We start from the raw sequence: 11700 nt of genomic DNA, 5'->3' as shown, positions 1-11700 counted from the left end.
AGTCATTCCAATCCCGGGAGCAGAAAGACTCACCTTAGGGGGTAAAGGGACAGGTATACACTCGTGGGCACACACACACACACGCACACACACACACACACACACACATATCCATCTGCACATATATTGGTATTGCTAGCTCAGAGGTAGCATGTCAGGAAGATTGAGATGTCACCTTAAAGCAGCCAAATAAGGCATCTGTGAGTAAGTGGGCCACCATTAGGTGGGCTCCGCATTGGCATTGAGAGGGTCCTCACATTTGAGAATGTGGCTATGGGTCAGCCAAGTGTTGCCAATGCAGAGTCCGCAGAGAATGGTGGATTCCCTGCAAGAAGCATGCAGCGAAGTCTGCCATGTGGTCATGGTCTCCTGAATCATCCTCAGTTTGTTTGGAGAAATCAGGGCAGACCAATCTGAGTTCCAGATTTCCAGCAGTCTGTTGCTTATAAGTGACCGAATGTCCAGTTCTGGGACCCTCATATCCAGAATCGGCACCCTGATTGATGGCCAGTTTGTTCAACTGGTCAGCTCATTTTGTTCATTTTCCAAAATACCAACATCACCAGGGATCCAAGAAAAAAGGATGGCTGGCTGTCCAGTTTGATAGAGGTCAGAGACAAGATCCTGGATAGCCGTAACCAGTGGTTGAGGAGGGGTGCACTGATCTATACCCTGAAGGCTGCTAAGGGAGTCACTACAGATTAGGATACTCTTGCCAGTGCAAGAACAAACATGGCTAAGGAATAATTTAAAGGCCATCAATTCAGCAGTGAAGACACTGCACCCATGTGACAGAGTGAAGTTCACTGTACTGTGCTTGTGCATATGCAAAGCCTGTTCGTCCACTGACTGTTGAACCCTCAGTGAATACGACTTCCAAATCGAATTACTACTCAAGGACAGACAGGAACAGGTGGAAAAAACTTGGGGGTCAACAGGATCATTTGGACCAAGGGAGACTTTGAGGCAAATCCAACGTTTGGGTACACAAGCCATGGGGGCAGATGCAATGTCTACCTGACCGGAGGCAACAGTGGAGGAAGTTGCAGTTCTACACAGAGACACTGGAGGCATGTAGCAATTGTAAACACAGTTCTGGGTCGGTGCTGTGGGAGGTGAAGCTCCCTTCCAGGGTAAAGGACATGGTAGTTGGGATGTTCAGGGAAACTGCAAACATGAATAGCATAATCAGCAGCTGTTGGTGGCACCTGGCAGATAATGGAGGGACTCCAGCCTCGACTAGTAGGCTGTTCACAGGGGTGGTTCAGAAGGCTTCTGTTGCAAGTCAGATCCCACAGTGATGAACAGATGTGATTGAATCAGTGCTGTATCCAGCAGCAAAAGGGTAAAGCAATATGCACTCCAGCTAGTGTTACTGAGGCAGCAAAGTGTTCTGAGGTGTTGCCAACTTTTGCTTAAGTTGGCAAAGTTGGGTAAGCCACATCAGCTGGGAAATGTCCCAGAAAGCGGTGTGTCTCAACTACAAGAAGTAACTGATCATCTAGGTAAAGCTCTAGGTGCAAGTGGACAGTACAGTGACGAAAGAAGTACATGACATGAGTCTTGGTGGCTGAAAACCAAAAGCCAGAGGTGAGAGCCCAAGACTGTGCCATTTGTATGGCAACCTGTAGGTGACACTCAGCAACAACCATATGAGAGGAGCAATAATAAGAGCAAAAATCATTGGCATATAAGGAGGGCTGTTCACAGGGGTGGTTCAGAAGGCTTCTGTTGCAAGTCAGATCCCACAGTGATGAACTGATGTGATTGAATCAGTGCTGTATCCAGCAGCAAAAGGGTAAAGCAATATGCACCCCAGCTAGTGTTACTGAGAGGATATAAAATGTAGACTGGCAATGGCAAGGAAATCGTTTCTGAAGAAGACAAATTTGTTAACATCGAGTATAGATTTAAGTGTCAGGAAGTCGTTTCTGAAAGTATTTGTATGGAGTGTAGCCATGTATGGAAGTGAAACATGGACGATAACCAGTTTGGACAAGAAGAGAATAGAAGCTTTCGAAATGTGGTGCTACAGAAGAATGCTGAAGATAAGGTGGGTATATCACGTAACTAATGAGGAGGTATTGAATAGGATTGGGGAGAAGAGAAGTTTGTGGCACAACTTGACTAGAAGAAGGGATCGGTTGGTAGGACATGTTTTGAGGCATCAAGGGATCACAAATTTAGCATTGGAGGGCAGCGTGGAGGGTAAAAATCGTAGAGGGAGACCAAGAGATCAATACACTAAGCAGATTCAGAAGGATGTAGGTTGCAGTAGGTACTGGGAGATGAAGAAGCTTGCACAGGATAGAGTAGCATGGAGAGCTGCATCAAACCAGTCTCAGGACTGAAAACCACAACAACAACAACAACATAAGGCGGGCAATACTGAAGACCCCTCGGCCTTCACTAGATCATTTATGGTCACCAAAAAGAGGAGAACACACAGTGCAGAGCCCTGTGGGGCCCTGTTCTCTTGGATATCAGAGGTACTGTGTGATTCACCCACTTGGACCCAGAATGTACGGTGCAACAGAAAGTTATTGACAAAAATCAAGAGTGGACCCTGGAGAACTCACTCATGTAACGTAGTAAGATGTGGTGAGGCCCTGTCATGTCATAAGCCTTCTGTAAGCCGAAAAAGGCAGTCATGAGCTGCTGACAATGTGCAGAGGCCATCTGGATGGTGGACTCCAGGTGAACCAAATTATCAGCAGAGGAGCAGACTTTGTGAAAACACCTTGAAATGCAGCCAAAAGGCCCTGAGACTCAAGGAGCCAGGGCAGCCACTGCTCACAATGCATTTGAGCATCTTACAGAGGACATTGGTATGGGCAATAACTGTCCATCTCGAGCGGTTTCATACCCAGTCTCAGTACTGGAATTATCATGCTTTCTCACCAATGGGATGGGAACTCACCTTCATTCCAGATCTGATTAAAGATGACAAGGATGTGATGCTGACAATCCATTGAGAGAGGTTTCAGCATTTGGTTGTGGATGCAGTTTGGCCCTGGGGTCATATCGGGGTAAGGGTCTAGGGCATGGGAGAGTTCTAATTCACTGAATGAAGCATTATATGGCTTCAGGTGGCGGGTAGTAAATGATAAGCACATTCACTCCACCCAATGTTTTATGAGCTGAAAGGCAGTGTGGTAGTTTGCAGACGCAGATGCACAAGCATAATGCTCAGCAAAATGTTTGCCGACAGTTTCTCGATCAGTATAAATGGCACCATCTAAGGAAATACTTGGTACACTTGCAGGGAACTGGAAGCCTTAGAGTCACCTGATCTTTGCCCATGCCTGTGATGGAGAGGTATGTAATCCAATTGTGGAAATGTACCATTCTCATGATTCTTGCTTTTGTAGTTTTATGAGGTAATGGACATGGGTAATGGAGCCATTTAATGGCAATGAGGTGCTCCAGTGGAGGGTGCCCTACCTTCTTTTGATGGGGGCAACTGCAGGAAGAGGGGACCGCTTGGTTGGCTGCCAAAACCCCCATTGCATGCTGAACAGCCACAGCAATACTACCTCACAATGGGGAGCTAAGGATGACAGCAGAGGTGAACCCATCCCAGTCAGCATTATGGAGAACCCATCTGGGCAGGTGTCTAAGGGAGCAGTGCTGACGGAGGTACAGGAAGATTGGATGTGGTCACTATCACACAGAGCATCATGGACACTGCAGTGGATAGATGGCAGAAGACCAGGACTGCAAAAGGAGAGATAAGTGTGTGGGGCACCAGTGTTACAGAGGAAAGATTGAGCACTGCCAGTAAAGTTTTGGTGTCTTTACTATGGCCAGTGACCATTGTTTCACCCCACAAAAGGTTATCAGTGCTGAAGTCACTGAAGACTAGGAAAGGCGGGGGCAGCTGAGAGAGTAATGGAGACAGTACATCGTGGAACATGACATCATTGGGAGGGAGATAAACATTACAGATGGTAAAATCCTGATTTGCTGGTGTCCGAACAGCCACAGCCTCCAACGGTGTATCAAGAAGCACATGATCACTGTACATAGAGTCCAGCACATATGTACAAGCTCCACGCAATACCCTCTCATAGTCTGTACGATTATTAAAATAATCTCAGTAGCCAAGAAGGGCAGGGGTTGCTGTAAACCATGCCGCTTGGATGTCAATATAGAAAGTTGCCGTAGCTCAGCTAGGTGGTGGAAAAATCCGTTACACTTCCACTGAAGAATCAGACTATTTGAACACTGTGATGGCATGAAGTGACTGGGGGAGGGGGGGGGGGGGGAGGTGTGAGGTGTGTCAGGTAATGACCTGGGCCTTGTACTCTCACTAGTTGAGACACCAGGGGATACACTAACATAGGTTCTGTGGCACACATTGCCTGGGGAGATCTGGTGCCTTATAGGCCACCAGGACCTCCACATTGGACACGCAGAGTCTGGCAGCGAGGGGGCCACCAGAGTTTCCGTCATCTTCTTTTTGTCCTTCTTGTCAATTTCCTACTTACAATATGAGAACTGAGAAGGTTTCCCTGAATTGGTTTCAGGGACGAGGAAGAACGAGTTGTGTGACGGTCAGCAGCCTGTGGTTCCTTCAGCCACTGGCTGGCATCTGGCTGTGGACCTGCGGGAACCATGGAAAGAAGAGTCCCAAGGGACCTCTTCCTAACTAGAGAAGCCAGTGGAGGATGAAGTGCCTCCGGCTGGGGGATGGGGGACTGGTGTCGGCGGCAGGTGGGGAGCCAATGCTCCCGAAGTGGGTGTGCTGGAAGCACCAGAAGGGCCCCCAACTGCGTAGGGGGCAGGTATCGATGGATGGCTCTGAGGGCCCAATGTAAGAGGCACAACAGGGGAATGCAACATTGACAGAGAAGGTGAAGATGTTGCAGCTGTGGCTTGACATTCTGTTATTTGTCTGTGATTAAGATGCTCATACTTTTTTCTGGCCCCTTGATATGTGAGCTTGTCCAGGGTATTATACTCCTGAATTTTCTTCTCATGCTTAAAAACAGAGCAATCTGGTGAGTAGGTAGAGTGAAGCTCACCACAGTTTACACAGATGGAAGAGGGGGGGGGGGGGGGGACAAGGATCCTCCCTGTGCAGCAGATGTCCAGAATCCCTGCAGACCAAGAGACCAAGGTAACAGTGCAATGGGAAGACATATGAAGGAACTTCATGTATCTGAAGCATTTCATACGAGGAGGAATGTAGGATTTCACATCACATCGGTAGTCCATCACCTCAACCTTCTCAGGCAACATATCATCTTCAAAAGCCAAGATGAATGGTCCCTTATGGACAAGACGGGTGAAGTGCACAACCCATTGGTCTAAATTGGCCCGCAGCTCACTGTCAGATTGCAGAAGAAGATTAAAGTGAAAGATGATCTCCTGGACCATATTGAGACACTTGTGGGGACTGACAGTCACGGGAAAGTCAACATACTTCTCACAAGAGAGGAGCACCTGAGACTGGGCAGGAGATGGTGTTTTAATGAGGAGGGAACCACTCTTCGTCTTAGAGATGGCTGCAACTTACCTGTATTTGTCCTTGACGTTTTCTACAAAAAAATAAAGGCTTTGCGGCCAAAAAGGTGTCTCCATCAGTCTTGGTACAGACCAGGTAATTGTTGGAGGATTTTGCTCCTTGTCATCCAGTTCTTCATTCCCCCCTTGGCGTGGGAAGGGAAGGGAAGGGAAGGGAAGGGAAGGGAAGGGAAGGGAAGGGAACGCATTGGGATCATATTTTGTTGCATTGTATGAGGCCTTTCCATTGGAAGAGATTGCTGGAGCCATGTGTCTACCAGCGGAAGAAAGTTTATCACTTCATATGTGAACTATACTCATGGTGCCACCCATTCTGAATGGGTTCTCTTCCCATGGGTGCTATCCAGACAATAATGGCTGCCTGGTGCATAATCCATGGCAAGCATTCCCCGTGCCCCAGTCGTGATGGGCACATACTCCATGGCATACATGGGGAGTGTGCAGTGTAGGCACCAACAGTTCGATCCCTGCATGGACAGGGGGCTACCATCGTGCAGGTACCTGATGACCACCCACACAATAGGATGGCTTCCTTGTTGAGTTTCAGGTATACTACAACAACAGAAGGGAGTGTGCCAGGGTAGAAGGGCAACCTTCCTTGCACGACATGCACTTCTGTAAAATTTGGAAAGTTGGCAGGTCAAACCCAATAATGGGGCCACATAATCGTTGATGGATGGTGAAGACAGCACTGGGAGTGAAACTAGAAATCAAGACCGAAATCATGAACCAAGTCCAAGCAGCATCTGCACCAAAAGGACCATTCAATGGAAGGTCAGAGGACGTAAGAGATAATCGAAGTGTAGGTTTGTAGCACAGAAAGAGGAAGCAATGCTGCAAAGGTTGAGGTCCTGTAGTAGCCAAGCGTGTACTCGCCAAAGAGTGGTGAGCCCCTTGGGAAGGATAACTCCTGTGAGTGTAGTGTAGTGTCATGACCTATGAAGAGAGAGAGAGAGAGAGAGAGAGAGAGAGAGAGAGAGAGAGCTTTATTGAATTTAAAAGTCAAACTGTATACAAGAGTCGAATCTCCATCACCACCAGTATTATAAAATCCTCCAGTCATCATCATCACCATCATCATTTAAGACTGATTGTGCCTTTCAGCGTTCAGTCTGGAGCATAGCCCCCCTTATAAAATTCCTCCATGATCCCCTATTCAGTGCTAACATTGGTGCCTCTTCTGATGTTAAACCTATTACTTCAAAATCATTCTTAACCGAATCCAGGTACCTTCTCCTTGGTCTGCCCCGACTCCTCCTACCCTCTACTGCTGAACCCATGAGTCTCTTGGGTAACCTTGCTTCTCCCATGCGTGTAACATGACCCCACCATCTAAGCCTGTTCGCCCTGACTGCTACATCTATAGAGTTCATTCCCAGTTTTTCTTTGATTTCCTCATTGTGGACACCCTCCTGCCATTGTTCCCATCTACTAGTACCTGCAATCATCCTAGCTACTTTCATATCCGTAACCTCAACCTTATTGATAAGGTAACCTGAATCCACCCAGCTTTCGCTCCCATACAACAAAGTTGGTCGAAAGATTGAACGGTGCACAGATAACTTAGTCTTGGTACTGACTTCCTTCTTGCAGAAGAGAGTAGATCGTAGCTGAGCGCTCACTGCATTAGCCTTGCTACACCTCGCTTCCAGTTCACTATGTTGCCATCCTGTGAGAATATGCATCCTAAGTACTTGAAACCGTCCACCTGTTCTAACTTTGTTCCTCCTATTTGGCACTCAATCCGTTTATATTTCTTTCCCACTGACATTACTTTCGTTTTGGAGATGCTAATCTTCATACCATAGTCCTTACATTTCTGATCTAGCTCTGAAATATTGCTCTGCAAACTTTCAATCGAATCTGCCATCACAACTAAGTCATCCGCATATGCAAGACTGCTTATTTTGTGTTCACATATCTTAATCTCACCCAGCCAGTCTATTGTTTTCAACATATGATCCATAAATAATATGAACAACAGTGGAGACAGGTTGCAGCCCTGTCTTACCCCTGAAACTACTCTGAACCATGAACTCAGTTTACCGTCAACTCTAACTGCTGCCTGACTATCCATGTAAAGACCTTTAATTGCTTGCAAAAGTTTGCCTCCTATTCCATAATCTCGTAGAACAGACAATAACTTCCTCCTAGGAACCCGGTCATATGCCTTTTCTAGATCTATAAAGCATAGATACAATTCCCTGTTCCACTCATAGCACTTCTCTATTATTTGTCTTAAGCTAAAGATCTGGTCCTGACAACCTCTAAGAGGCCTATACCCACACTGATTTTCATCCAATTGCTCCTCAACCAATACTCGCACTTTCCTTTCAACAATACCTGAGAAGATTTTACCCACAACGCTGATTAAAGAGATACCTCTGTAGTTGTTACAATCTTTTCTGTTTCCATGTTTAAAGATTGGTGTGATTACTGCTTTTGTCCAGTCTGATGGAACCTGTCCCGACTCCCAGGCCATTTCAATTATCCTGTGTAGCCATTTAAGACCTGACATTCCACTGTATTTGATGAGTTCCGACTTAATTTCATCCACCCCAGCTGCTTTATTGCACTGCAATCTATTGACCATTTTCTCCACTTCCTCAAACGTGATCCTATTTCCATCATCATTCCTATCCCATTCTACCTCGAAATCTGAAACATTACTGATCGTATTTTCACCTACATTGAGCAACTCTTCAAAATATTCCCTCCATCTGCCCAAGGCATCCACAGGATTCACCAGCAGTTTTCCTGACCTGTCCAAAATACTTGTCATTTCCTTCTTACCTCCCTTTTGAAGACTGCTAATTACACTCCAGAATGGTTTTCCAGCAGCTTGACCCAATGTCTCCAACCTGTTTCCAAAGTCTTCCCAAGATTTCTTCTTGAATGCTGCAATTATCTGTTTGGCTTTGTTTCTTTCTTCAACATAACTTTCTCTGTCTACCTGAGTTCTAGTATGTAGCCATCTTTTATACGCCTTCTTTTCCCTTTTACAGGCTGCCTTGACTGTGTCATTCCACCAAGCTGTTTGCTTCCTCCTACTTTTACACACTACTGTTCCAAGACATTCTTTAGCCACTTCTAGTACTGTGTCCCTGTACCTTGTCCATTTCTTTTCCAATGACTGTAATTGACTACATTCAACTAACTGGTACCTTTCTGAGATCGCTGTTATGTACTTGTGCCTGATTTCCTTATCCTCCAGTCTGTTATTAAAAAGAAAAACATGTGAGCCATGCTTAAAAAAAAGTAAAGAGCTCCAAAAATAAGGTAGAAACAACTTGATACATTATTTAAATAAAAAGAAATAAAATTTGTAATGCAGATAAAATTGCCTCCCAAAAAAATACTCCTGGCAGAACTTTCAGATCATTGGCACCAAATTCAATGATTATTTCTTCACAGTGGCAGCAAAAATTGCAGTCATTAATAAACAACCAAATGCAGATGGGCTGATTTACCTGTTCAGTCACTGCATGCACTACCAACAGTTCAATAGTTTCAAAAATACAAGAAAGAAATCATAAAATTCATCAGTTCATCAATTCTTTAAAATATAGTGATTCTTGTTGTTATGAAGGTGCTTTGAGCAGTATATTAAAATCTTGTGCTTTCTCGATAGGATTACCATTAAGTCCTCTTTGTAATCAATGAATCGTGGCATATTTTCTGACTGACTTAAACATGCTGTAGTAACACACCTCTGTATAACTTGAGACAATCAAACCACCTATAATTAGAGACCTGTTTTACTCCTTCCAGTCTGAAAAAGTGACCTATGAGAGAGCCGGCCGGAGTGGCCGTGCGGTTCTAGGCGCTACAGTCTGGAACTGAGCGACTGCTACGGTCACAGGTTCGAATCCTGCCTCGGGCATGGATGTGTGTGATGTCCTTAGGTTAATTAGGTTTAATTAGTTCTAAGTTCTAGGCAACTGATGACCTCAGAAGTTAAGTCGCATAGTGCTCAGTGCCATTTTTTGAACCTATGAAAGAATAGTGACTCATATATCTTAGCATAACTTGGTAACTGCTTCTTATTTTTGCTTTTGTAAAGGTTTCCCCATGGAGAAAGCAATAAGAGACATAACAGATTATGATGTGGAAAAGTTAAACAAAAATGTTATCCTGTTGTAAAATTTTGTGTCCTTGCCAAAACCTTTCATTGTGTGGCACACAGAATTCTACTTATGAAACTAAGTGTATTACACCATTAATTGCATTTCTCTTGCAGGGATGGAATTTTACTTTCTTATTATTGATAGATTGTATCACAGGCACGAAACTAAATACAGAATGGAGGACATAGCATGTGGAGTCCCAGAAGGATCAGTACTTGGCTCATTCCTTTTGTAAACCTACAGAAATGATCTTCCAGTGACTTTAAAGGGTAGTTAAGAACCGCAATGTTTCCTGATGACATAAGTGTACCAGAATGTGCTGTGCAAGGAAATTTGAATGCTTAGTAGGCAGAGCTACACTGACGAGCAATTAATAATATGGGATATGCAGGAAGACTCTCTCTCTCTCTCTCTCTCTCTCTCTCTCTCTCTCTCTCTCTCACACACACACACACACACACACACACACACACACAGTGAGCAACTAGTGTCACCACACAATAAAGAACACCAATGTCAGATGCTTTGGATAGTAAATATTAACTATCAGTGGATTAGCAGTTAACATTAGCTCTTCCTCTGTTGTTTGACCAGGAGAAAGAGCTGAACTCCAAGCAGAATATAAGCAAACTGCTCCATCTCTATTTATGAGGTTGCTTACTAATTAAACTCCAACTGCTCCCTCAGAAATACTATCCCAGTAGCTGGAAATTCATGCCAAAATCCCTGTGTTGTTATATCCCATAGTAATACCAAGTCAATATTATGCAACAGAGGTTACGCTTGGCTATTGTAAGCATATGTGATACTTACACTCTACACACTGATCCTCCATCGTCTTGATGGTCTGACCAATGTATGACATGCATCAGCTGCATGGGATAAGGTATACACCTGTGTCACACAAACCAAGATCATCCTTTATGTAACCTAAAAGGGCCCTAATCTTAGATGATAGTCAAAAAGCACATTTCACATGATGTTTCTGCAGGATATAACCAGTTCAATTGAAAATGGTACCTGCATGAAAGAAAAAGGCTGTAGACTGTGGTGCTGCCTCGTTATTTTCATCACTCCTGCGATTCCTGGTTGGTTGATAGCTCAATGCATGTCTGATCTGTCTTTCACTGTAACCATTCTACCGAAAGATGAATTCAAGTTGGGCTATCTCAGCTAATAAACTTTCAGGGTGTAGGATGACAAAGGCCCTTAGAACCAAGGTACAAAGTACCCCTTCACACTGAGCTGCATGTCGACAATTGTCAATCTGAAGATACAAATGAAGTGAGTTGGCTGTTTATAAATGGCATGTCTTAACATGCCGTCAAACTTTGTCATGTCGACACATCAAGAAAGGGAAGGCAATGATGATTTCAATGCCTGCGAGTGAAGAGAGAGACCACAGCAAATCTTATTAAAATATCAGAGATTCAGATGCAATCCTTCTTACTGATGTGAGAAACCCTCCAAGTTCTTAATCTCATGTAAACACTGACCTATTACAAGAGACTAACAAAATGTTCTGCTACACAGTATGTTGGAGCACCAATGTTACTGACTCTATGTCTCAGAGGAGCCCCTTCCTTGTGGATCTTGGATGGCCACATAATCAACGAGGGACGAAGTCTGCAGTATGCTGGATCAGACAGTAAATACTACATCTTTTGAATGTAATCCATCTTATCTAAAACAGCCATAGCATTGTACTTGTGTGGAGTAAGATAGCAATATCAAAATCCACCTTGAATGAAGGCAAAGAAACACTCTGAGGCAAATGTGTCCCATCAGCATGTGACGTGTTTCTCTCCTAAACTCCTGTACAGTGTATGGAGGAAGTTTAAAAAGAGCCTGTTTGACAGAAGATATAAAATCAAAAACTAGCAAATACTTGTGCATCAGCACAAAGTTCAGACCTTTCAACAGCAGAGATTAATCTGCTGCTTCCAAAGATTTCTCCATGAGACTGATGAAGAATCACTCCCAGCCAGCCCCAAGAAAGTGCCAAAATTGTGGAAGCAATCACCAAATAAAGCCAAAGTAATTC

The sequence above is a fragment of the Schistocerca nitens genome, chromosome 7 (assembly GCF_023898315.1).
Source record: "Schistocerca nitens isolate TAMUIC-IGC-003100 chromosome 7, iqSchNite1.1, whole genome shotgun sequence".
NCBI lineage: Eukaryota > Metazoa > Arthropoda > Insecta > Orthoptera > Acrididae > Schistocerca > Schistocerca nitens.
The sequence above is the reverse complement of the archived record's forward strand: the minus strand, read 5'-3'. Positions refer to the sequence as shown.